This window comes from Hemiscyllium ocellatum, chromosome 38 (assembly GCF_020745735.1).
Source record: "Hemiscyllium ocellatum isolate sHemOce1 chromosome 38, sHemOce1.pat.X.cur, whole genome shotgun sequence".
Taxonomy (NCBI): Eukaryota; Metazoa; Chordata; class Chondrichthyes; order Orectolobiformes; family Hemiscylliidae; genus Hemiscyllium; species Hemiscyllium ocellatum.
In genome coordinates, this window is record NC_083438.1 from 3,789,963 (window position 1) to 3,814,132 (window position 24,170).

Below are 24,170 nucleotides of genomic sequence, written 5' to 3' on the forward strand. Positions count from 1 at the left end.
TGTGTTCGACATGGAGGTGAAGTGAGCAGTGAGGGGAAATGTTGCCACAAGCTGCCGATGGACAACTTTCATTGGAACAGGAGGAGACCTTTCAGCCCCTCAACCCTGCTCTGCCATTCAATAGATCATGGCTGATTTGTGGCTTAACTGACAATTATCAAAACCCTCTAAATTCATCGATAAAATTCTCTGCAACAGACAAGATGAATATTGAAAAACTAACCATCTGCAAATGCTGGGAAATCAAAAACAAAAACAAACATTGCTGGAAAAAGTTCAACAGAACTGGCAGCATCTGTGGAGAGTGAACCTTTGGGACAAGTGACCGCTCACGTGACCAGCAGCAACTGACCATTCTGCTGTTTCTGTAACACTCTCTGGAACAGGTTCTGGTGCGGGGGGAATGAGACTGTCAATAATAACTGAGAGACACAGGAGGATGTGCTCAATAAGAATAAAACCCATTTTAGTCTTTCACTTTTAATTCAACTGCAAAAATTATTCATTATTATTTCCGAAATAGGATAAAAGACCAGAAATCAATTATTCATGACATTGGGCCTGGGAAACTGGGTTAATTCTGACCTGGTCCAGCCGACATGTGAATCCAGACCCTGAATAATGGGGTCGCCTCTGAACCATCTCCTGGACAGTCAGAATGGATGACAAATGCTGCCCCAGCAAGTGATGCTGTGATCCCATGAACAAAATAAATCCAATCGCTGTGGTTACTTGTGAACTCGCCGGTGTTTCATCAGGCTGGATATCTGAGTGAACTGCTTCCCACACTCAGAGCAGGTGAATGGCCTCTCCCCAATGTGTATTCACTTGAGTACAGTGAGGCTGGATGGTGTCCTGAACCCAGTCCCACAGTAAGAGCACCTGAATGGTCTCGCACTGGTCTCCTGTGACGGGGAGAGATGATATTCATCATCCCTGGAGTTACTGGATAAAGATACCTCCAACAGGGGTCTCGTGAGAATAGATCAGGTCAAACTGTTCGCATGCATGAAAGAATCAATAATGAGCAGGCACCAATGTAGAGGGATTGACAAAAGAAGCACATGTGACATGAGACAAAACGTTTTCATGCAGAAAAAGTTTATGGTCAGGAATGCACTGCCAAAGAGTGTGGTGGAGCCAGGTACAATGAAGAGAATCGAATTGAACAGTTACTGGAAGAGGACGAATGGGAAGGTTTATGGGGTAAAGGTAGAAGATTAGCATTCGGTGAGGAGACCTTTGGAGAGCTGATGAGGCAAACAACCTCCTTTTGTACAGTAATAAGTCTGTGAACATTTCATTCGGAGCCCTCCGAGGAAATATCAGGGCAGGGTTTGTAAAGAGGTCAGATTGAATGACGGTCTCGGTGAACTAAAGTGAGTCACAGTCACAGAGGGGTTTTGGGATGGATTGAATCAAATGTTATCAGTTTGCACTGCCCCCAACACTACAGCAGTTACAAACGGGAGTGATCAAGAGAGTGGAATTAGAGCAGCAAATACATCTTAAACATTTATACTGCTAAAGAGGATGCTGGGTAAAGATACCACAGTTAGTGCTGATTTCATTCCAGACACACCAGCCAGGGAGCACATACTTCCTGTCTCTGTCCTATCGAGCTCTTGAAGAGTTTTGTTCATTTCAAGTGTTTCAGTTTAGATACTCCAGAGAAGACAGTTTCATGCTCTTCAATCTCTCTAGCCAGGGCAATGCTGTCATCAGAATTCAAGTCACTGGTGTGTGCAACTGGCTGCTTCATTTTCTTAATTTATTTTCTGAAAGAAGTGAGAGAAAGGCACATTACTGAGGTCATTGAATTAGTCCAAATTTAGAAGTTCAGGAGAACTGATGGGAAAGCTGGTTTGGGGAGTTATAGTAATGAAAGGGAAAAAATTGTTTTACAGAGAGAGAGAGTTCCCAGATGGGAAACTCAGCTTTAACATCACATCAACTGCAGAGTCATCCAATTCTGCAGGTCCTTATCCTTATCGGTAATATGGAAGGGGAAAGCAGTATTCCCAGCCCAGAGAAATCATTCCCGTGTTTCACATGGGGTCGAATATTTAACCGGTCATGTGATCTGGGAAAACACCATTATGACAGGACCAGGGCGAAAGTATGCAAACATGGTGAATGTGGGAAGGAATTTACCTACTCTCCCAGTGGGACATTCACCGAACAGTCACACTGGGGAGAGGCCGCTCACCTGCCTCACATATGGGAAAGGGTTTACTCGATCTTACAATCTGCTGGATTTAGACCCTTCACCTGCTCAAAATGTGAGAAAGTATTCATTCAAATCTCTCACCTGCGGAGACATCAGTGCATTCCCATCGGGGAGAGGCCATTCACCTGCTCAGTGTGTGGGAAAGGATTCACTCAGTCTTCTGACCTGCTTAAACACCAGCAAGCTCACTCTGGGGAAAGGCTATTCACTTGCTCCCAGTGTGGGGTGAGATTCACTCAAATGCACCACCTACTGAGACCCCAGTGAGTCCACACAGGAGGAGAGGCCATTCAGATGGTCAGTGTGTGAGAGGGGATTCAGTGATTCATCATGCCCCCTGAGACACCAGTGAGCCCACACAGGGGGAGAGGCCATTCAGATGGATGTGTGTAGGAGAAGGGATTCAGTGATTCATCTCATCCACTGAGACCCCAGCAGATTCACACTGAGTAGGAATTGTTTAACTGTCTGTGTGACTAGGGATTTGCTGAGTCTTCGACACAACTGAGAGCCCAATGAATGGACACAGGGAAGTGGTCATCCCACTGCTCAGTGTGGGGTTCACACATCACTGCAGGACTCTGAGTCTGCAGTTACTGTCCATCAGAGTCAGGACTTGACCTTGTTCATGATGACACAGTTGGAGTATTGATGTTGTGGTTGGTAATCACATTAACTGGGCTGGAGTTGACACAATTTACATTGCCATTTTCTGCACTTCAGGGTGTCTCTCTGAGCAGTAAGTTTCCACAAATAGCAATGTGACAATAAGCAATGATCATCTGTTTTGATTTAAGTTATGATCGGAGCACTCCTGCTTCATAGCACCACGTACAGCATTGGTCAATGTGGAGTTCCACATTCTCCCCATGATAGTGTGTGTCCCCTCCAGGTGCTCTGGTTTCCTCCCACAGTCCAAAGATGTGCAGGTTAGGTGGATCAGTTGTGCTAAATTGTCCAGTGTCGAGATTTGTGCAGACTAGGTGGATCAGCCATGGGAAATGCAGTGTTACAGAGATGGAGTGCTCTTGGTGTGATGTTCTCCAGATGGTCGGTGGAATTTGATGGGCCAATGCTCTCCTTCCACACTGTCGAGATTCTATTCCATGAGTGAGGATAAAGGCTACACAGCAGGGTGTCCTTGGAGAAGGAGCATGTGGTGTGTATCAATGCTCTCGATGCCTTTAGATAGAGGTGGGCACTGCAGGGGATACAGTGCTTTATCTCCATCGCTGCGCTCTCACCCTTAACTCTACTTTGATTTAGTCCCTTCTCTCTCTGTCACTTGTAATGGTTTGTTTTGCTCGTAATGGGCTTTGTTTATAAATATTCAATTGGTTACACGGGTGTGTTCCTGCTGGTGATTATACATTAACAAAAAGCAAAATAAAGGAATAATCCATTTTGATGGTGGGAAGGTTGCTCAGCTGTGTGTGATAACACTTCTGGGTAGGAGAAATGGGGAAAAAGAACGCTTCACAGCTCTCAGAACGAGAACTGAAAAGCAGTTAAATCAAACCAAATGTTCAGACAGGGAGGGAATATTTCCCTGGAGTTTGAGGAGCTGGAAAGTGATGGTTTTTTTTAGATTAGATTACTTACAGTATGGAAACAGGCCCTTCGGCCCAACAAGTCCACACCGACCCGCCGAAGCGCAACCCACCCATACCCCTACACCTACTCCTTACCCAACACTACAGGCAATTTAGCATGGCCAATTCACCTGACCCGCACATCTTTGTGACTGTGGGAGGAAACCGGAGCACCCGGAGGAAACCCACGCAGACACGGGGAGAATGTGCAAACTCCACACAGTCAGTCGCCTGAGGCGGGAATTGAACCCAGGTCTCTGGCGCTGTGAGGCAGCAGTGCTAACCACTGTGCCACCGTGCCGCCCCTAGTGTCAGGAATAGACAGGAATTTGTTCTAAAGGCGATTTGAAATTCTAAAAACTGTTATATTCAGATAGCTTCTTTTCTTTTAGTTTTATTTATTGTCGAATAAACGTTTACATTTTTATGAAAAAAGAAAATTCACAAAACATGTGTTAAAGACACCTGTTAAATAAAATCCATCAAACCGTCCCTCACTGAAACCTAATGTGGAAGTGCAATCTCCTGGAGAATCCCTGCCCACTTTTTCCTACCCGGGCTCCATGGTTATATACATTCCATGGGAGATAGCAGCAGGAGGAGACCATTTGGCCTTTCAATCCTGCTTCACCATTCAAGGAGAAACAGCTGACCATCCAGCTCAGTCTCCTGTGCCTGCTGTGTTCCAATCCCCTTTCATGACTTTACCTCGAAGAACTATATCTAAGTCCTCCTTTGGTTTCACTGCCTTTTGTTCCAGTGACGTTGCTGTGTTACTGTGTGGGTGTAGGCAGGGGTAATGCGATGGTGCTGCCTCCTGGAGGATGCACTCAGCATCCCTCATCATCCTGCAGTAACATCAACCGGGTTTCAGCAACGAGAGATAGAACCCATTTCCAGGATATGGGCATCACTGGCTCAGCCAGCATTTATTCCCTATCTCTAGTTACCCTTGAGAAGATGGTAGTGAGCTGTTGTCTTGTACCATTCACAGTCCATTTGGTGCAGATAGACCGAAAATGCTGAGAGGAGAGTGTTGCTGGATTTTGGCCGAGTGATTCTCTATCTTTGGTTCTTCAAATGCTGGGTAACGTAATCACAATCTGCACACGATTTTGAGATTTCAGTCTGCAAATCTTCACCGTCTAGCACCCTGTATAAAGGAATATGCATAGGTTAGAAATTCAGAAGAGACAATTCTAGTTTCTCTGGAGTATCTTTTTCCCCTTTCCATCCCCAAAGCTGTTACCCTCCAGCCCACTTACTCTCTCCCACCATTCTGACTCTGCTACCCCCAAATGTACACCCTCCCCATTCTCATGGAGTTGCTGATAAACAGATCCATGCCACCACTTCCCGTCCCTGGTTAGACTCTGCACCCTTTCTGGGTTCACTTTCTTTCCCTTCAGTTGCTGCAAGTCAATAATGTAACAGCAGAATGAAACAAAAGGAAACAGAAAGGGAGATGGCAGATCCTGGACAGAAGAGGAACCTTCAGTCTGGGAGAATGGGTCAGATCCTTCTTTGTTTCCCATTGGTCGATGCCCAGTGTTATGTCGAGTTGGGTATGGCCTTTGGCCTGTCATGGGTGTGGTGACACTTCGGCGCCACCCCCCCCAACCGATATGTTCGTCCTCCAGCCAATCACAGTGTGAAGTACTTTCCGCTAGTTACCCCAAAGCACATGTTCCAAAATCGGCCCACATTCTGTACATTTACAGTGCCAGGCTTCCCCAAACACGTGTGGTCCCTGCCTCAGGGATTGTGGGAGTTGTAGTCCCCATGAAGCCACTGGAGCCTTGTCTCTGGAAAGTGAATGAAAGATGTGGGGTGGAAGGTGTTGTGTATAGGATCCCCATTCAGACACACAGTACATATGGGCTGGCACTGGGTTTTACTGACACATCTGCTTCCACAACCTGATTTCTAATGTGAAGAACACAGATTCGGCCAATTTCGGGGTGGGGAGGTTAATAAGGGGTAGTAGATTTTAAGCAGAGGTGGCTCAGTGGCTAGCACTGACCCGGGTTTGATTCCAGCCTTAGGTGACTGTGTGAAGGTTACACGTTCTCCCCATGTCTGCTTGGGTTTCCTCTGGGTGCTCCAGTTTCCTCCAAGAGTCGAAAGGTGTGCAGGTTAGATGGATTGGCCAAACTAAATTGCCCACAGTGCCCATGTATTTGCCGGTTAAGCCATTTAACATTGCAAATGCAGGGTCATAGGGAATGGGTGGGTCTGAATGGGATGCTCATCATAGGGTTGGTGTGGACTCCATGGATGAATTCCTGTTTCAGCACTATAGGGACTCTATTCTATTCTCATGAAGAAGAATATACCTATCTCAATGTGCTGTGAATCTGTGAAATTCCCTATTCAAAATGCAGTGGATGCCAGGACAATGAGAAGATTTAATGAAGAGATACTGATGTTGAATTTGCAATGAGATGAAGGGTGAGAGAGAGCAGGTGGGAAAACCCAGCTGGGACCGAGGTGAGCTCAATCATCATCGAAAGGCTACACTGCCTCTCATGTGCCCAGTGCTCATCTTCTTACATTAATAACTGGAAAGCTGAATCTAAAAATCACCACCTTCACCCAAGGAGATTTTCGGAAATGCAGGATAGTCAGGTGGATTAGAGTTCCAAACTTAGATAGTGAGGAAGCGTGTAGGAGATAATGATTTTGCAATTTTAAACTGAGGGGAGACAGTGATTTATGATTTTAGACTGTAAGGACATTCACACCGTCCAGAATACTCTGTTGTGAATATCCATCCTGTACTTTAATACAAAGTTAAGGTCACTGATAATGAAAACCAAAACACCCAGGTAACATCCCCTCACCTTGTAATCTGATAAAGGACTTGTGATAAGTATGGATCAATTTAGAATACAGTTGGAAAGCGGGAAGATTAAACCCAGTCCCAAGGTCCTGTGCTTAAACAAAGGAGACTACAATAGGATGAGACAGGAGTTGGCTAATGTAAACTGGAAGCAAAGAGTTCACGATGGGGCAGTTGACGGCCAGTGGAGAAATATCAAAGCAATTTTTCAAAGTGCTGAGCAAAAGGATATATCAGTGAAAAGGAAGGACTGTAGGAAAAGGAGTAATCTGCCATGGGTGGCTCAGGAAATAAGGGAGTCTATCAAATTGTAATAGAAGGCATACAAATTGGCAATGATCAGTGAGAAACTAGGAGATTAAAAAACTTTAAAAATCAACAGAAAGCTAGATGGGATTGGGGATAAAAAGTGATGAGCAGCTATCCCCAGGGCCAGAATAGTAGTTGATACTTCTAGAGGGGAAGATGTGGCCTCTGTAATTGTTGAAATACTTAACTGACGTCTGCCATCATAGAGATAGCCCTGATAATGTTAAAAATTACGCCATGCTCGGAAAGCTAGTGCTTCCAAAAAAAACCTGTTGGACTATAATCTGGTGTTGTGAGATTTATAACTTTGTTCACCCCACTCCAACACCGTCTCCTCCACATCAGAATCCTGACAGACAATCCGACTGAAACTGAAGCGCCTGTCAGGTACTGAAGTGAGCCACGGGGGGTGTGGGGGGGTGGGTGTGGGGGAGGGGTGCGATGTGAAAACAATGTGCTGGATTGAACTAGACTTTTTAAACTGCCGTTGCCATGGAGGTAATCCTGATAAACAGCCTCCATTCAAAGCTACAAACTTTGCTAACATGGACTTGGCTGTGTCGCAGTAATTTTTCCAGATACTGACATTTGAAATATTGTCCACGGACAGAATAAACACCTTTCCTTCCCGATGAAAGGGCCAATGATATTCAGATTGGAACGGATCCAGTAACCATCAGGTCTGAACATGAAGCTCAATTTGAATTTTTCATCCACAAATCCACCCTTTCAGTACCCTACAACAGAGAAAACAACTCACCACTGTTAATATAGGATGGAGCTTTATAAGATAATGATAGTATTAAATTGTAGTTTCCTTGTTCCCCCCAAAGCTTTAAATCTCAGTCTCACAATTTCTCTCTATTGTTAACTGAAGACCAAATCAATCTCTTCACTCCTTTCCTCCACACCCAGCTTTCACAATCTCTCTCCTCTCCTTGAATTCAGATACCTAGCTCTTGTCTGCAGACGAAGAACCAAATCAATGATTCTGACTCAGAGCCTCCCGGGTATTGGTAAATCCTCCCCCCAGGTCCCCGGGTTTCCGTCCTGGTCGGAATCATATTGGGGAAAAATCAATCTGGAACCTCTCATTTATATTCCCCACCTCCACTCTCTGATGAGAACCATTCTGCACACACTGCTTCCTGCACACTGGCAAAATCCTATCTGGTTGAAGTGAAATGAACCAAATTAGAACTCTAATTGCAGGCCCATCCTTGACCCTTTCCAAAACAATCCTGAATTTTCACAAAATGTGTTCTGGTAACTTTCTGCAAAATCCTCCCCCATTCATAATTTGACTATTCGTCAGGATGCCAGGAGAGGGGTTATTTCCCCGGGTTCTGTTCCCAGAGGAGGAAGATAGGGAGCTGCCAATGATAGATTAATCCCACACACCCACAGCCTCCCTCCCTGGCACTGACCCGCCTTGTGGCCAATTGGCCAGCACCGCGCCTGTGCACTGGTCTCCCCTCCGACAGCACATGCTCCAGATCACACAGGAGACCGGGTGATTGACAGCAGCTGCTGCCCAATAGGGTGGAGGGGGCAGGACTGGAGGACTGGGACAATGGGATTGTAAACAATGAATGAATGTGGAGGACACTGGGGGATGGACAGGTCAGTGAGGGACAGGAACAGTGTAGCAGCAGGAGGGGATCCTGGACAAACTAAGGAATAGGAGAGTCTGACAGGAGAGAAACTACAGGAAGGTTCTATTGAGGCTCAGGCAGGGACAGCTGGGAGATAGCATGGGCACGTTTACTAATCAGCCTCTTCAAGTCGCTGTTACTCAACTCTGAACCCGATCCTCCTGGTCCAGAGGCAAGGACACGACCACCATTTCTTGGTGGGCTAGTAGAAAGAAGGGACGATGTTCTCAATCTCACTCACATGGACACTCCATGAGCTCATCCCACTTACTGTCTACGGGGCGGATGGTGAAGACAGAGCAGATGTGGTTGGGGGTGGTGGTGTTAGGGATATAGGGACTGCCTTTCATATGGAACTCACCTGTATTGGCGGTATCAACAAGACTCAACACACAGTCACTAACACAAAGCTGGTGTACGTGAACTTTATCCAGAATATGAACACCCATAACTGGGTGACGCAGACCCCAGTGTACAGAGTTAAGTCCTGTATAGTATTAACAGCTTTGTGTGTGAGACATCACATTTCATGAACTTGAGTCAGTTTTTTGAAGTAATAAAAATGATTGATGAGGGCAGAGCAGTGGTCATGATCTACATGGCCTTCAGTCAGGCGTTTGACAAGGTTCCCGATGGGAGACTGGTTAGCAAGGTTAGATTTCATGGAATACAGGGAGAACGAGCCATTTGGATACAGATCTGGCTCAAAGGTCGAAGACGGAGGATGGTGGTTGAGGGGTACTTTTCAGGCTGGAGGCCTGCGACCAGTGATGTGTCACAAGGATCGGTGCTGGATCCATTACTTTTCATCATTTATATCATTGACTTGGATGTGAACATAAGAGGTATTGTCAGGAAGTTTGCAGATGACACCAAAATTGGAGTTGGAGTGACAGTGAAAAAGATTAGCTCAGAGTACAAGGCATCTGGATCACATGGGCAAATGGGCTGAGGAGTTCAGTTTAGAAAAAAAGTGTGAGGTGCTGCATTTTGGCAAAGCAAACCTTAGCAGGACGCACACAGTTAATAGTAAGTTCCTGGGGGGTGCTGCGAAACAAAGAGACCTTGTTCTGCAGCTTCATAGTTCCTTGAAAGTAAAATCGCAGGTAGATAAAATAGTGAAGGTTGCAGTTGGTCTGCTTGCTTTTATTGGTCAGAGTGTTTAGTATAGGGGTTGGGAGGTCATATTGTGGCTGTACAGGACATTGATTAGGCAACTTTTGGAATATTCCATGCAATTCTGGTCTTCCGATCAGAAGGATGGTCTCAAACTTGAAATGGTCAGAAAAGAATTACAAGGATGTTGCCAGGAGTTTTACCTGGCGTGTCGGAGGCTGAGGGGTGACCTTATAGAGATTTATAAAATCACACCGGGCATGGGTAGGTTAAATAGACAACGTCTTTTCACTGTGGTGGGGGAGTACAGACCTAGGGAATAGGGAGATGAGGGAAGGCATGGATGGGGTGGCAGAGGGTGGGGAGACAGAGAGGCTGGCGGGATAGAGAGGGGTGGTACAGAGAAGGGGGAAGAGAGAGATGGGGAACAGACAGTGGGGACAGAGGAAGCAACGGGGACAGGCGCGGGGAGGGGGCAGACAGACAGATGGGGACAGACAGAGAGGGGGAGACGGGGGGAACAAACAGACAGGGGAGACAGGTAGAGAGGGGGAAAATGGAGAGAATTTTTACAGATCAAAATTCAACCCCGTTGCTATTTTCTCTCCATCCCCTTCAATCCCTCTGAAGGACTCAGAACAACTGCATAGTTCCTGCAAAGTAGAGTTTCAGGGAGGTCATTTGTTGACATTTGGGATGGTGACCATTATTGGTCAGGGCACTGATTAATAAATGGACTGGGTTCAATTCCACTCTCTGTGTGGTGTTCGCACATTCTCCCAGTATGTGTCTGTGTGGCCTTCCTCTGGGTGCTCTGGTTTCCTCTCTCAATCCGAAGTCTTGCAGGTAAGGTGAATTCGCTGTGGGAAATGAGGTTACATGGTTAGGGTGGGATGCTGTTCTGTTGATTGGTATGGTCTAATGGGCCGATTGGCCTGTTTTCACACTGTAGGGATTCTGTCACTGAGTATAGAAGTTAGGAGGTCATGTTGCGGCTGTATAGGGCATGGGTGAGGACAATTTTAGAATACTACGTTCAATTCTAGTCTCCCTGATTTCAGAAAGATGTTACCACAACAAACTCAACCTCAATGACAAGTTCTTGGGAAGTGTTGACAAACAAACAGACCGTGCAGTGTAGGTTGATAGTTCTTGAAAGTGGGGTTGAAGGTAGACAGGTCGGTGAAGGTGGTGTGCGGTATGCTAGCTGTTATTGGGCAGTGCATTGAGTATAGGAGTTGGGAGGTCATGTTTCGGTTGTACAGTGTATTGGCTTGGCCACCTTTGGAATCCCCAGACTGCTTTCAATTCCAGTCTCCCTGCTATAGGATGGATGTTGGGAAACTTGAAAGAATTCAGAAAAGATTTACAAGTGTGCTGCCAGTATTGGAACATTAGAACCATAGGCAGAGGCTGAATAGGCTGAGGCTATTTTCCCTGGATCACTGGACGCTTGAGGTGGCATTGTTGAACTTTATAAAATGAGGAGCAACGATAGGGTGACTAGTCATGGTTGCTGTTTTTACCCCAGGGTGTGGGAATCTAAGAGTTGAGAGCATAGGTTTAACATGAGAGGGGAATGACTTCAAGGGGATTTGGAGGCTTTGGGGAGGGTGAAAACAGGTTTACCAGGATGTTGTCTGGATTGGGAGAGGTTGGAAAAACTTGGAGTTTTGTCTTTGGCAAGTCAGTAGCTGCGGGGTAACCCGAGAGGCACAGACAGAGTGCATAATGTGTATCTTTTCTCGAAGGTGGAAGTGACAAATTCTAGAGCCACACATTTAAGGAGAAGGGGCAGTTTAAAGGAAATGAAAACCAAAACAACTGCAGATGCTGTAAACCAGGAAGAGAAACAGAAGTTTCTGAAACAGCTCGGCAGGTCCAGCAGCATCTGTGAAGAGAAATTAGAGTTACCGTTTCTGAGGAAGGGTGACCACTCCCGAAACATCAACTGATTTTTCTTCATAGATGCTGCATGACCTGCTGGGCATTTCCAACAATATCTGTGCAGGTTTAAAGGGAGATATGTCAGGCAAGGTTCTTAAGCAGAAGGTGGTAGTTGACTAGAATGTTTCTGCTTTTACCATCTCCCAGGAGAGTACAATCACAACGTTTTTGAGGCATTTGGGCAGACACATAATCAGGCATGGGGTGGCAGGGATATGGATCATGTACAGGCAGATGGAATTAGTTTGGAATGGCATCATGATCCGCATAGACACGGTGGGCTGATTACTCTGGTGCTGTAACTGTTACGTTTTCCAAAGGGAAGAATGTCTTTTGAAGAAGTAACAAAGGATTGATGAGGGCAGAGCAGTGGACATGTTCTACGTGGACTTCAGTAAGGTGATCCACAAGGCTCCTCATGGGAGACTGGTTAGCAAGGTTAGATCTCATGGAATACAGAGGAAACCAGCCATTTGGATACAGAACTGACTCAAAGGTAGAAGACAGAGTGGTGGAGGGCTGCTTTGCAGACTTGAGGCCTGTGACCAGTGGAGTGTCACAACGATCACTGTTTGGTCCACTACTTTTCGTCATTTATATAAAATTACTGGGATGCTAACATAGGAGGTGTGGTTAGTAAGTTTGCAGATCACACCAACATTGGAGGTGTAATGGACAGTTAAAAAGATTACCTCAGAGTACAATTGGAGCTTGATCAGATGGGCGGATGGGCTGAGGAGTGGCAGATGGAGTTTAATTTAGAAACATGAGGTGCTGCAGTATACACTTAATGATATGGTCCTCGGGAGCATTGCTGAACAAAGACACCTCGGAGTGCAGATTCATAGATTCTTGAAAGTGGAGTCGCAGGTAGATACATTAGTGAAGGCAGCGTTTGGTACGATTTCCTTTATTGGTCAGAGCATTGAGTACAGGAGTAGGAGCTCATATTGCAGCTGCACGGGACATTGCTTAGGCCACTGTTGGAATAGTCAATACAATTCTGGTTTCCTTCCTATCAAAACAATACTGTGAAACTTGAAAGGGGTCAGAAAAGAACTTCAAGGATGTTGCCAGGACTGGAGGATTTGAGCTATCGGGAGAAATTGAATAGGCTGTGTTCCCTGGAGCATCAGAGACTGATGGGTGACCTGATCGAGGTTTGCAAAATCATGAGGGGCATGGATAGGGGAAAAACACAAGTTCAGATGGTTGGCATAGTCTCATGGGCTGAATGGCCTGCTTCCGCACTGTAGGAACTTGGTCACTGAGTATAGGAGTCAGCTACAGTTGTGGCTGTACTGGGCATTGGTGGGGCCAGTTTTAGAATATTACATTCAATTCTACTCTCCCTGATTTCAGAAAAAATGTTACCACAATAGGACTCAATCTCATAATGACAAGTTCCTGGGAAGCGTGCACAAACAAATACACTGTGCAGTGTGGGTTGATAATTTCTTGAAAGTGGGGTTGAAGGTAGACAGGTCGGTGAAGGTGGTGTTTGGTATGCTAGCTGTTATTGGGCAGTGCATTGAGTATAGGAGTTGGGAGATCATGTTTTGGTTGTATAGTATATTACCTCGGCCACTTTTGGAATCCCAAGACTGCTTTCAATTCCAGTCTCCCTGCTACAGGAAAGATGTTGGGAAACCTGAACAAGTTCAGCCAAGATTTACAAGGATGTTCCCAGTTTTGGAACATTTGAACCATAGGGAGGGGCTGAGGCTATTTTCCCTGGAGCAGGAGATGCTGTGGGATGGGTTTATGCAACTTTATAAAGTTTGAGGAGCAACAACAGGGTGACTAGTCAGTTTCTTGATTCCCAGGATAGGGGAGTCCAAAAGCAGAGGGCATAGATTTAACGTGAGAGGGGAAAGACTTCAAGGGGACCGTAGGGACAACTTGCTTGGTACATGTATAAATGAGCTGGTTGGCATGGATGATTAGGACAGAGGGTCTGTTTCCATTCTGTACATCTCTATGACTCTGGGAAAGGCTGAATAAGTTGGGGATTTTTTCCCCAGAGCGTCAGAGACTGAGGGGTTACCTTACGGAGAAGCACAGACAGGGTGAATAGCCAAGTTCTTTGTTTCCACCCAGTGTCAGGGAGTTCAAAACTACAGGGCATTGACTTTTAGGGGAGAGGGGAAAGGTTTCAAATGGACCTGAGGGCCAAACGGTTCACTCAGAGGTTGGTGAGCGTATGGAATGAGATGCTATAGGAATGATGCCAAATTAAATTTAAAAGGCGTCTGGAGGGGTACATAAATAGAAAGTGTTCATGTGTGATATAGGCCAACTCTCCCAAATGGAGCTGGATCAGGTTAGGATATCTGGTCTACATGGACGAGTTGGACTGAAGGGCCTGTTTCCGTGCTGGATAACTCTCTGACTCTACGTGTCTCAGCAAAATGGTGGAAATCCACAATATAAACAAAAAGTGCTGGAGATCCTCAGCAGGTCTGGCAGCATCTGAAATGGTGACAGATGCAGGAAACATTGCAGCCTTGAAGTAGTGTTGAGATGATCACACCAAGCACTACAATATCGATTACATGCTGAGTGCCAGAACGTGGGACGAGAATAAATAGGTATTTGATGACCAGCATGAATACGATGGGGTTGGAAAGCTGACGTTCTAGGTCAGGACTATTCATCAGGACTGACAAAGGGTCCCGACCCAAAACATCAACTTTCCTGCTCCTCTGATTCTGCCTGACCTGCTGCACTTCCCCAGGTCCACATTGTATAGACTCTGAATTCCAGCAATGCCCACATCTTATCCATCCTGGTCATTGTGTTCAGGTCAGGCAGCATTAGTAGTGCTTGGTGTGACCATCTCAACACTTCTTCAAGTGCACTATCTACCTGTGCCTCTACTTTTGAGGTATTATGAATCTGCACTGCAAGGTCTCTTTGTTCAGCAACACTCCCCAGGACCTGACCATGATGTGTATCAGTCTTGCTAAGCTTTGCTTTTCCAAAATGCAGCACCTTGCATTTTTCTAAATTAAACTCCATCTGCCACTCCTCAGCCCATTTGCCCATCTGATCAAGATCCCACTGTAATCCGAGGTAACATACTCCATTGTCCGCTACGCCGACAATTTTGGTTTCATCTGCCAACTTACTAACTATACCTCATATGTTCACATCCAAATCATTGATAGAAATGACAAAAAGCAGGGGGCCCAGCATCGATCCTTGTGCCCCCCCCCACTGATCACAGGCCTCCAGTCCAAAAAAACAATCTTCCACCACCACCCTCTGTCTTCTAACTTTGAGCCGGTTCTGTATCCAAATGGCTAGTTGTCCGGTATTCTGTGAGATCTCATCTTGCTAATCAGTCTCCCATGTGGAACCTTACCAAACGCCTTACTGAAGTCCATAGAGATCACATCTACCACTCTGCCCTCATCAAACCTCTGTGTTAATTCTTCAAAAACAGCTCAGTCAAGTACGAGACACGTGATTTCCCACACACAAAGCCATGCCGACTATCCCTACTCATAGAACATAGACAAGTACAGCACAGAACAGGCCCTTACGCTCTCGATGTTGTACCGAGATTGAATTCTAATGTAAAACATAGTAACTTAACCTACACACTCCTCACCTCACTGCTATCCATGTGTATGTCTTGTCCCCAATGACTTCGCTTCCACCACCACCACTGGTCACGCATTCCATGCATTCACAACTCTGTAAAAAAGCCTACCTCGGACGCGTCCTTTATACCTTCCTCCTAATATCTTCATTGTATGACTTCTCAAACAAGTCAATCCTGCCTGGGGAAAAGTCTCTGTACACCTCTATCAGGTCTCCTCTCTTCCTCTTTTTCTCCAGAGAGAGAACTCCGAGCTTATTCATACTTTCTTCATACAGGAAGCCTTCCAGTCCAGGAAGCATGCTAGTAAACCTTGTTTGCACCCTCTCCAAAGCCTCTGTACATTTCCTATAGTATTGAGACCAGGACTGGACACAAAATTCCAAGTGTGGTCTCACCTGGGACTTGTAGAGCTGTAGCAAAACCTCACGGCTCTTAAACTCTATCCCCCTGTTAATGAAAGCCAAAAAAACATTTGCTTTGTTAACAACCCTATCCACTTGGTTGGCAACTTTGAGGGATCTATGTACTTGCACACCCAGATCCCTCTGTTCCTCCACACTGCAAAGAATCCTGTCTTTAATCCTAAATTCAGCATTCAAGTTCGCATTTATCCAGGTTGAACTCCATCTGCCATTTCTCAGCCCTGCTCTGCATCCTGTCTATGTCATGCTGCAGCCTGCAGTAGCCCTCTATATTATTGACGACACTTCCAATCTTTGTGTCATCGGCAAATTTACTAACCCAACATCAACCTCCTCATCCAAGTCATTTATAAATCCTACAGAGACCCAAGAACAGAGCTCTGCGGGACCCCACTCAACATTGTCTTCCAGGCAGAATACTTTCCATCGACAACCGCTCTCTGCCTTCTGTCAGCCAGCCAATTCTGAATCCGGATACCCAAATCTCCGTGTCCCATACTTCCTGAATTTATGGATGATCCGACCATGGGGAACTGTAACAAATACCTTGCTGAAATCCATTTATAACACATCCACTGCTCTGCTGTCCTCGACCTGTCTTAATACCTCCTCAAAGAACTCAATAATCACTCTATGCTTTGACAAACTGTCATAAATTCTATCCCTCAGAATTATTTCCACAACTTTGCTGACAACAGATATAAGACAGACTGGTCTGTAATTGCCACCGATTTCCCCATTTCCCTTCTTGAAAAGAGGAACAACATTCCCCTCCTTCTAATTCTCCGGTACGACTCCTGTCGAGTGAAGAGGCAAATATCCTCGCCAGCAGCTTAACAACCTCCTTTCTTGCTTCCTGGAGCAGCCGAGGATAAATCTGGTCTGGCCATGGGGACTTATCAATCTTAAAGTTTTCCACAATTTCCAGCACATCAATTTCATCAATCTTGATCTGTCCTTGCTTTTCTAAATACATGCAAATCTTGGCCCTCAGGGTTCCCTGCAACAACTTGTCCAGCACCGACGTCAGGGTCACGCGTCTGTAGTTGTTCAAACCGCCTTCGTTAAACAGTATCATCATATTAACCAACCCCCAGTCTCCTGGCTCCTCAGCTGTGACTATCAATGATACAAAACTCTCAGCAAGGGGCCCAGCAATCACTTTCCTAGCTTCCCACAGAATTTTAGGGTACACCTGATCAGATCCTGGCGATTTATCCACCTTTCTGCCTTTCAAGACATCCAGTACCACCTTCACTGTAATATGGACATTTTTTAAGATGTCACCATCTATTTCCCGACATTCCATAACTCCCATGTCCTTCTCCGCAGTAAACAATGACGCCAAATACTCGTTTTGTCTCTCTCCCTCCAACCTCATCCTTAACCCTATTCACCAAAGCTGCATCCTGTCCCCTTTTCACCCTCCTGATTTCCCTCTTCAGTATACTCCTACTGCCTTTATACTCGAAGGATGTTTTGGATTGGAATAAATGCAAAATATTACATCTTGATTTAAAAAAGGCAGGATTTACACTCATTAAAAGTCAGGCCATGAGAAGTGATACAGAACAAAGAGACCTCGGTGTGCAGGTTTTTGAAGTATGTGTCACATGTAGACAGGGTGGTTAAAAAGGTGTTTAGCACATTTATCTTCATTGTTCAGACCTCAGAGTATAGGAGTTGGGACGGGATGTTGAGGTTGTACAGGATGTTGGGGAGGCCTCTTCTGGAATACTGTGCCCAGTTCTGGTTGTGCTGTCATGGGAAGGATATTATTAAACTGGAGCGGGTTCAGAAGGTTAATAGGAATGGATGGTTTGAATTTTAAGCAGAATCTGGATAGGCTGGAACTTCTTTCACTGGAGTGTAGAAGGCTGAGGGGTGACCTTATTAGAGAGTTATAAAATCCTGAAGACTATCAGTAATGTGAACAGCAGATGCCCTTTCCAGGAGGGGTTGAGATTCAAGACTGGGTACATACATTTTAAAGTGAAAGGAGGAAAGCTTTAAAACGATGTTTGGGATTTTATTTTTTGTTTTCGCGTAGACAGTGGTTCACATGTGGAATATAGAACATAGAACAATACAGCACAGAACAGGCCCTTCGGCCCACGATGTTGTGACGAACATCTATCCTAGATTAAGCACACATCCATGTACCTATCCAATTGCCGCATAAAGGTCGCCAATGATTTTGGCTCTACCACTCCCACGGGCAGCGCATTCCATGCCCCCACCACTCTCTGGGTAAAGAACCCACCCCTAACATCTCCCCTACACCTTCCACCCTTCACCTTAAATTTATGTCCCCTTGTAACACTCTGTTGTACTCGGGGAAAAAGTTTCTGACTGTCTACTCTATCTATTCCTCTGATCATCTTATAAACCTCTATCAAGTCACCGCTCATCCTTCGCCGATCCAACGAGAAAAGGCCGAGAACTCTCAACCTATCCTCGTACGACCTATTCTCCGTTCCAGGCAACATCCTGGTAAATCTTCTCTGCACCCTCTCTAAAGCTTACACATCTTTCCTAAAGTGAGGCGACCAGAACTGCACACAGTACTCCAAATGTGGCCTAACCAAAGTCCTGTACAGCTGCAACATCACTTCACGACTCTTGAATTCAATCCCTCTGCTAATGAACGCTAATATACCATAGGCCTTCTCACAAGCTCTATCCACCTGAGTGGCAACTTTCAAAGATCTATGTACATAGACCCCAAGATCCCTCTGTTCCTCCACCTGACTAAGAACCCTACCGTTAACCCTGTATTCCGCATTCTTATTTGTTCTTCCAAAATGGACAACCTCACACTTGGCACGGTTGAACTCCATCTGCCACTCCTCAGCCCAGCTCTGCATCATATCTAAGTCTCTTTGCAGCCGACAACAGCCCTTCTCACTGTCCACAACTCCACCAATCTTTGTATCATCTCCAAATTTACTGACCCACCCTTCGATTCCCTCATCCAAGTCATTAATAAAAATTACAAACAGCAGAGGACCCAGAACTGATCCCTGCGGAACTCCACTTATAACTGGGCTCCAGGCTGAATATTTACCATCTACCACCACTCTCTGATTTCGACCGGTTAGCCAGTTTTCTATCCAATTGGCCAAATTTCCCTCTATCCCATGCCTCCTGACTTTCCGCACAAGCCTACCATCGGGACCCTTATCAAATGCCTTACTAAAATCCATGTACACTACATCCACTGCTCTACCCTCATCCACATGCTTGGTCACCTCCTCAAAGAATTCAATAAGACTTGTAAGGCAAGACCTACCCTTCACAAATCCGTGCTGGCTGTCCCTAATCAAGCAGTCTCTTTCCAGATATTCATAAATCCTACCCCTCAGTACCCTTTTCATTACTTTGCCTACCACAGAAGTAAGACTAACTGGCCTGTAATTCCCGGGGTTATCCCTATTCCCTTTTTTGAACAGGGGCACAACATTCGCTACCATCCAGTCCCCTGGTACCACCCCCGTTGACAGTGAAGACGAAATGATCATTGCCAACGGTACTGCAATTTCCTCTCTTGCTTTCCACATAATCCTAGGATATATCCCGTCAGGCCCGGGGGACTTGTCTATCCTCAAGTTGTTCAAAATATCCAACACGTCTTCCTTCCTAACAAGTATCTCTTCTAGCTTACAGTCCGTTTCACACTCTCCTCTTCAACAATACGGTCCCTCTCGTTCGTAAATACTGAAGAAAAGTACTCATTCAAGACCTCTCCTATCTCTTCCGACTCAATACACAATCTTGCAGAGGACGTGGTAGTTGTGAACGCAATTACAATTTCAGGGTGGCACAGTGGCTCAATGGCTAGCAGGGCTGCCTCACAGCACCAGGGACACAGGTTCAATTCCTGCATTGGGTGGCTGTCCATGTGGCGTTTGGATATTCCTCCCCATGTCAGCGTATGTTCCTCCAGGTGCTCCCGTTTCTTCCCACAAACCACAGATATACAGGGTAGGTGAACTGGCCGTGCTCAATTGTCCATAGTGTTCAGGAATGATTAGGTTTAGTGAATTAATCAGGGGAAAATGTAGAGTATAAAGGTAGGGGAATGGGATTCTAAGAGGAAAACAAACATTTGTACCCACATATCGATAGGGAATGTTAGGATGGATTTGTACCAAGTGGAGGCAGATGCGATTAGTTCAGTTCAAATTTATGGTCAACATGGACTGGTTGGACCATAGGGTCTGTGTCAATGCTGTATAACTTTATGACTCTAACCCTCGCTACCTCTGTAAATTCCTGTGTGCTCGGAACTCTCCCTGTCAATGCCACATTATCCAGCCTTACAACTCTTCCATATCTCAATAATTCCTCTCCAGCCTCAAAACCCAAAAATTTTCTATCATTAATATCTCTCTCTGTTACATCTTCCATCCTCAGAATACTTTCCAACTTTCATGTCCTCCAGCTTCATTATCCTCCCTATCTCTAATCCCCTCCCTTCTCTCAAAACTTTGCGATATGTGCCTTTCTTTATTTCCAGCCTCCAGGACACCCAATTTTTATTTCTCACTTGATGATGGCCCTTCACGATTCCTGAGCTGAGCTTCTGAATTTCATCTTAAAACTCTCCGTCTCACTTACCTCCCAAAAACATCGACCAACCATGTGTCATCTATTCTAGTATCAACTTTTCTGACCTCATGTCCAATGGAGCCTGTCATATTCCTATAATAAACATCTCAGCTGTATACAGAACAGAAAAACGCTCTGGTGATCCATCTGTAAGAAAGAAAACTACCACCAAACTATCCTGATCTATTTTCCAATACTTGTGGAAAAGTCTCATCTACCATGGCATCGCAAGTGCACACTAAATACATCTCAAATATTTTCGGGATTTGTGTCTCCCACCCTTACAGACAGTGAGGTTTAGTGCAACTGTTGCTCTATGATGACATCACCCACAGGAACACAGAGCAGCTGGGTCTGTGCAAACCAGAGGTGGCCCACACATTGGGAAGGATGGCAGGATTCCTGAGAGGGGGCACAGGAGATTTACCAGGATGGTCCAAGGAATGGGGGATTTTAGTTGCAGGTACATGGGTGTTAATGGTACAGATCAAGAATATCCGTCTACAATAGAAGGAATCTCCTTGACAACCTCTCCCCTTGCCTGGGCTGGGTAACCTTCAGATTAAACCCACCACCAGTCATTTCTCCCTAATGAGAGCAGCCCTGTGGTCTGGGAGGACAACGCTGCCTTTACCTTTTACACAGTGATGCCACTGTACCCCAGGGATGGGGAGAGGGAATGCTGATGGTGGTGGATGGGACACCACTCAGGCACAGTGCTTTGTTCTGGAGGATGTTCACTTTCTTTAATATTGTTGGAGACTGCACTGATGCAGGCAAGTGGAGAATGTTCCAACACAATCCTGATGTGTGCCTTATGGAGAGCAAACAGACATTGGGGAATCAGGGGTTTGGGGAAACTGGGATTGTTCTCCTTGTAGCAGAGGAAATTGTGGCTGCACTGTGACAGAGGGGTTTACAGAAATTATACATTAGAATAATCACCCTTACACTCATCAGCTCATCATAAACTGTTGACAAGACATAGACATATATGAAAGACTTTAGATTAGATTAGACTTACAGTGTGGAAACAGGCCCTTCGGCCCAACAAGTCCACACCGACCCGCCGAAGCGCAACCCACCCATACACCTACATTTACCCCTTACCTAACACTACGGGCAATTTAGCATGGCCAATTCACCTGACCCGCACATCTTTGGACTGTGGGAGGAAACCGGAGCACCCGGAGGAAACCCACGCAGACACGGGGAGAATGTGCAAACTCCACACAGTCGGTCGCGTGAGTTGGGAATTGAACCCGGGTCTCAGGCGCTGTGAGGCAGCAGTGCTAACCAATGTGCCACCGTGCCGCTATTTCAAATTACAACCATTTTGTAGTATAATTCAGCAAACATAAATTTTAAATTTGTGGAAATCTCCATTTTTGCAAAATGGAAGTAATCTTCAGTTTATATAACACATTAAATGACCTTTTTTTCAAATCATATGCTCGCAAAATGATTATTGGTTTCATATCATTGTAAGAAAAGAACTGCTTTCAACATTTTTTTGTCTTTTCTGTCCCAACATTATTCATCATTGTACATAAATTACACAATTATTATAATTCCTTTATGTACCAAATGTCATTGACTGCATCATTTGTTCACTTTCATGCTCACTTTCATTATTTATTAACTTTCTTCCAAATTCTGACACAAATTGTCTAACTCTGATCATAATATCGACAGGATGGTTTGATTCAAAGGAGAACTTTTATGCATCAAATAGGAATGAGCTGGAACACAATACTCACAACTAAATGCAAATATCCAGGTCCTGATGAATTGAGTAATTCTGTCAGTGTTTGATGTTACAAATACTGAGGTTACCATCTGAATGTCCACCTGTAATACAAGTTTATAAAATACGTCACTGTCAGATCAGGTTAGACACTCGCACCATCCCCTCCTCCTGGCCCAGGATGACTGGACACATTACCCCTTGTGGAGGTCAGCAGTCAGTTCAGGGGGAAATCTATGTGGGTTTCTATCAGTTTCCACTTTGGGACTTCATGTGAGTAAACAGGGCAGATCTTTGACACATGGGAGATAATTTTCCAAGTGTTAGTGAGATGTGGAGAGCAGGATTTGCTGCTTCTTCCTTCCTTCTGTGCTGCCGCTGTGCCTCATCAATAAGACATGGGGGGAGTGAAAGGCACATGCAGCTTCAGGGGCAAGTTGTCACCATTCTGACCAAATAGGCAGTAAGCTCCTCCCAGTCATTCCATAGAGTATCCAGTAAAAGACAGGAACCCTGCATGCTTCCCACTGCCCAGTGTTCCCAGGAAAAGTTTAGAAGAATGATGGGGATAATCTCCTAGGAATAGCATAACAGTAAAGTTCCAAAAGGATTATAAACAGTTTACACAGAGGGATTCATTGGAGAAGTGGGCAACAAGTTGGCAAATGGAGTATCACTTGGGAAAATGTGAAGTTGTTCATTTTGGAGGAGATAGTAAAAAGAACAGAGGACTATTTAATTGGTGGAAACTGTAGAAAGCTGCACCACAAAGGGACCAAGAGGTAAATGTGCAGGAAACAAAGCAAGCTAGCACAAAGTTACACCAGGCCATCAGGAAGGGGAATGGAATATTGCTCCTGATTTCAAGGGATTTGCAGTATAAGAGTTTGAGTATATACCTGAGAGCAACTTTATAAAGTGTGAGTGAGACCACATCTGGAGTAATGAGAGAAGTTTTGGTCCCTTTATTTAAGGGAATGCATCACTTCATCGGAGGCATTCAGAGAAGATTGACTGGGATGATCCTTGGTTTGAAGGGATTCTCTTTTAAGAAAAGGCTGAAGAAGTCGGGACTCTACTCACTCGATTTGGGAAGAACGAGAAGTGAACTCTTTCAAACATATCGGCTTCCTAAGGGGTTTGACAAGGTAAAGACTGACAGGATGTGTCCCAGCATGAGGGAACCTAGAACCAGACTCTGGGTCAGTCGCGGAATCAAGGGTTCTGTTTTAGTTTTGTCAACTTTAATGCAACACCAACACGGGTAAGGGGTTTCAGTAGCAATGGAGCTGGGGCGAGGGGGAGACAAGCAACATTTTACAGATTGGCATTCCTGGTGCTTGTGATTGTGTCGATGTCTGATCAGAAGTTCACCTTGGCGTCAGAATAGGAGAGCAATATTGTGAAGAGTGTAGTTCTGCTTCAGTTCCCAGTGAGAGAGAAGGGCTCAGCAGTAAGGGAAAGGAATTTGTAACAGCAACTGAAGGCAATGGGTTTAACCACTACAATGTTTCATTGGAGGAAATTGCAGCCAATCGAGTAGTGGGAATGTGGTAAGCAGTTTGATAACAGAATAACAGTGGAGTAATGGAGAGGGATGGTGGGGAGGGAGAGCTGGACATGGTCAGTGTACATGTGAAACCTAACAGTGCTTTTGGTCGATGTCACCTCCTGGCAATATGTAGGTGAGAAACTGGAGGGACCAAGGATACATCCTTGAGGGACACCAAATACAAGGACTTCAGAAAGGAAAGGGAGTGTGGAGATGGAGAAGGATTTTCTAACAACCTTGAAGTAAAATATTAGTTAGTAGCAGAATGGGTGAGCAGGACATAACCAGAAAAGACAGACAGAACAAGGAACAATAGCTGTGAATCGGTGAGGGGGAGTGATGATGATGATGATGAGGAGGAGCCTGACTCTACATTCTATTTCTACATTCGTGAGATCACCCAACTCCACCCTCGTCTCAGCTAATTTACTGAAATACTCGTCTATCCCTGTGTTATCTCCAGACTCCATTATCCAAACACACTCCTGGCCAGCCTCCCACATTCAACTTACATATAATCTCAAGAATATCTTAAAC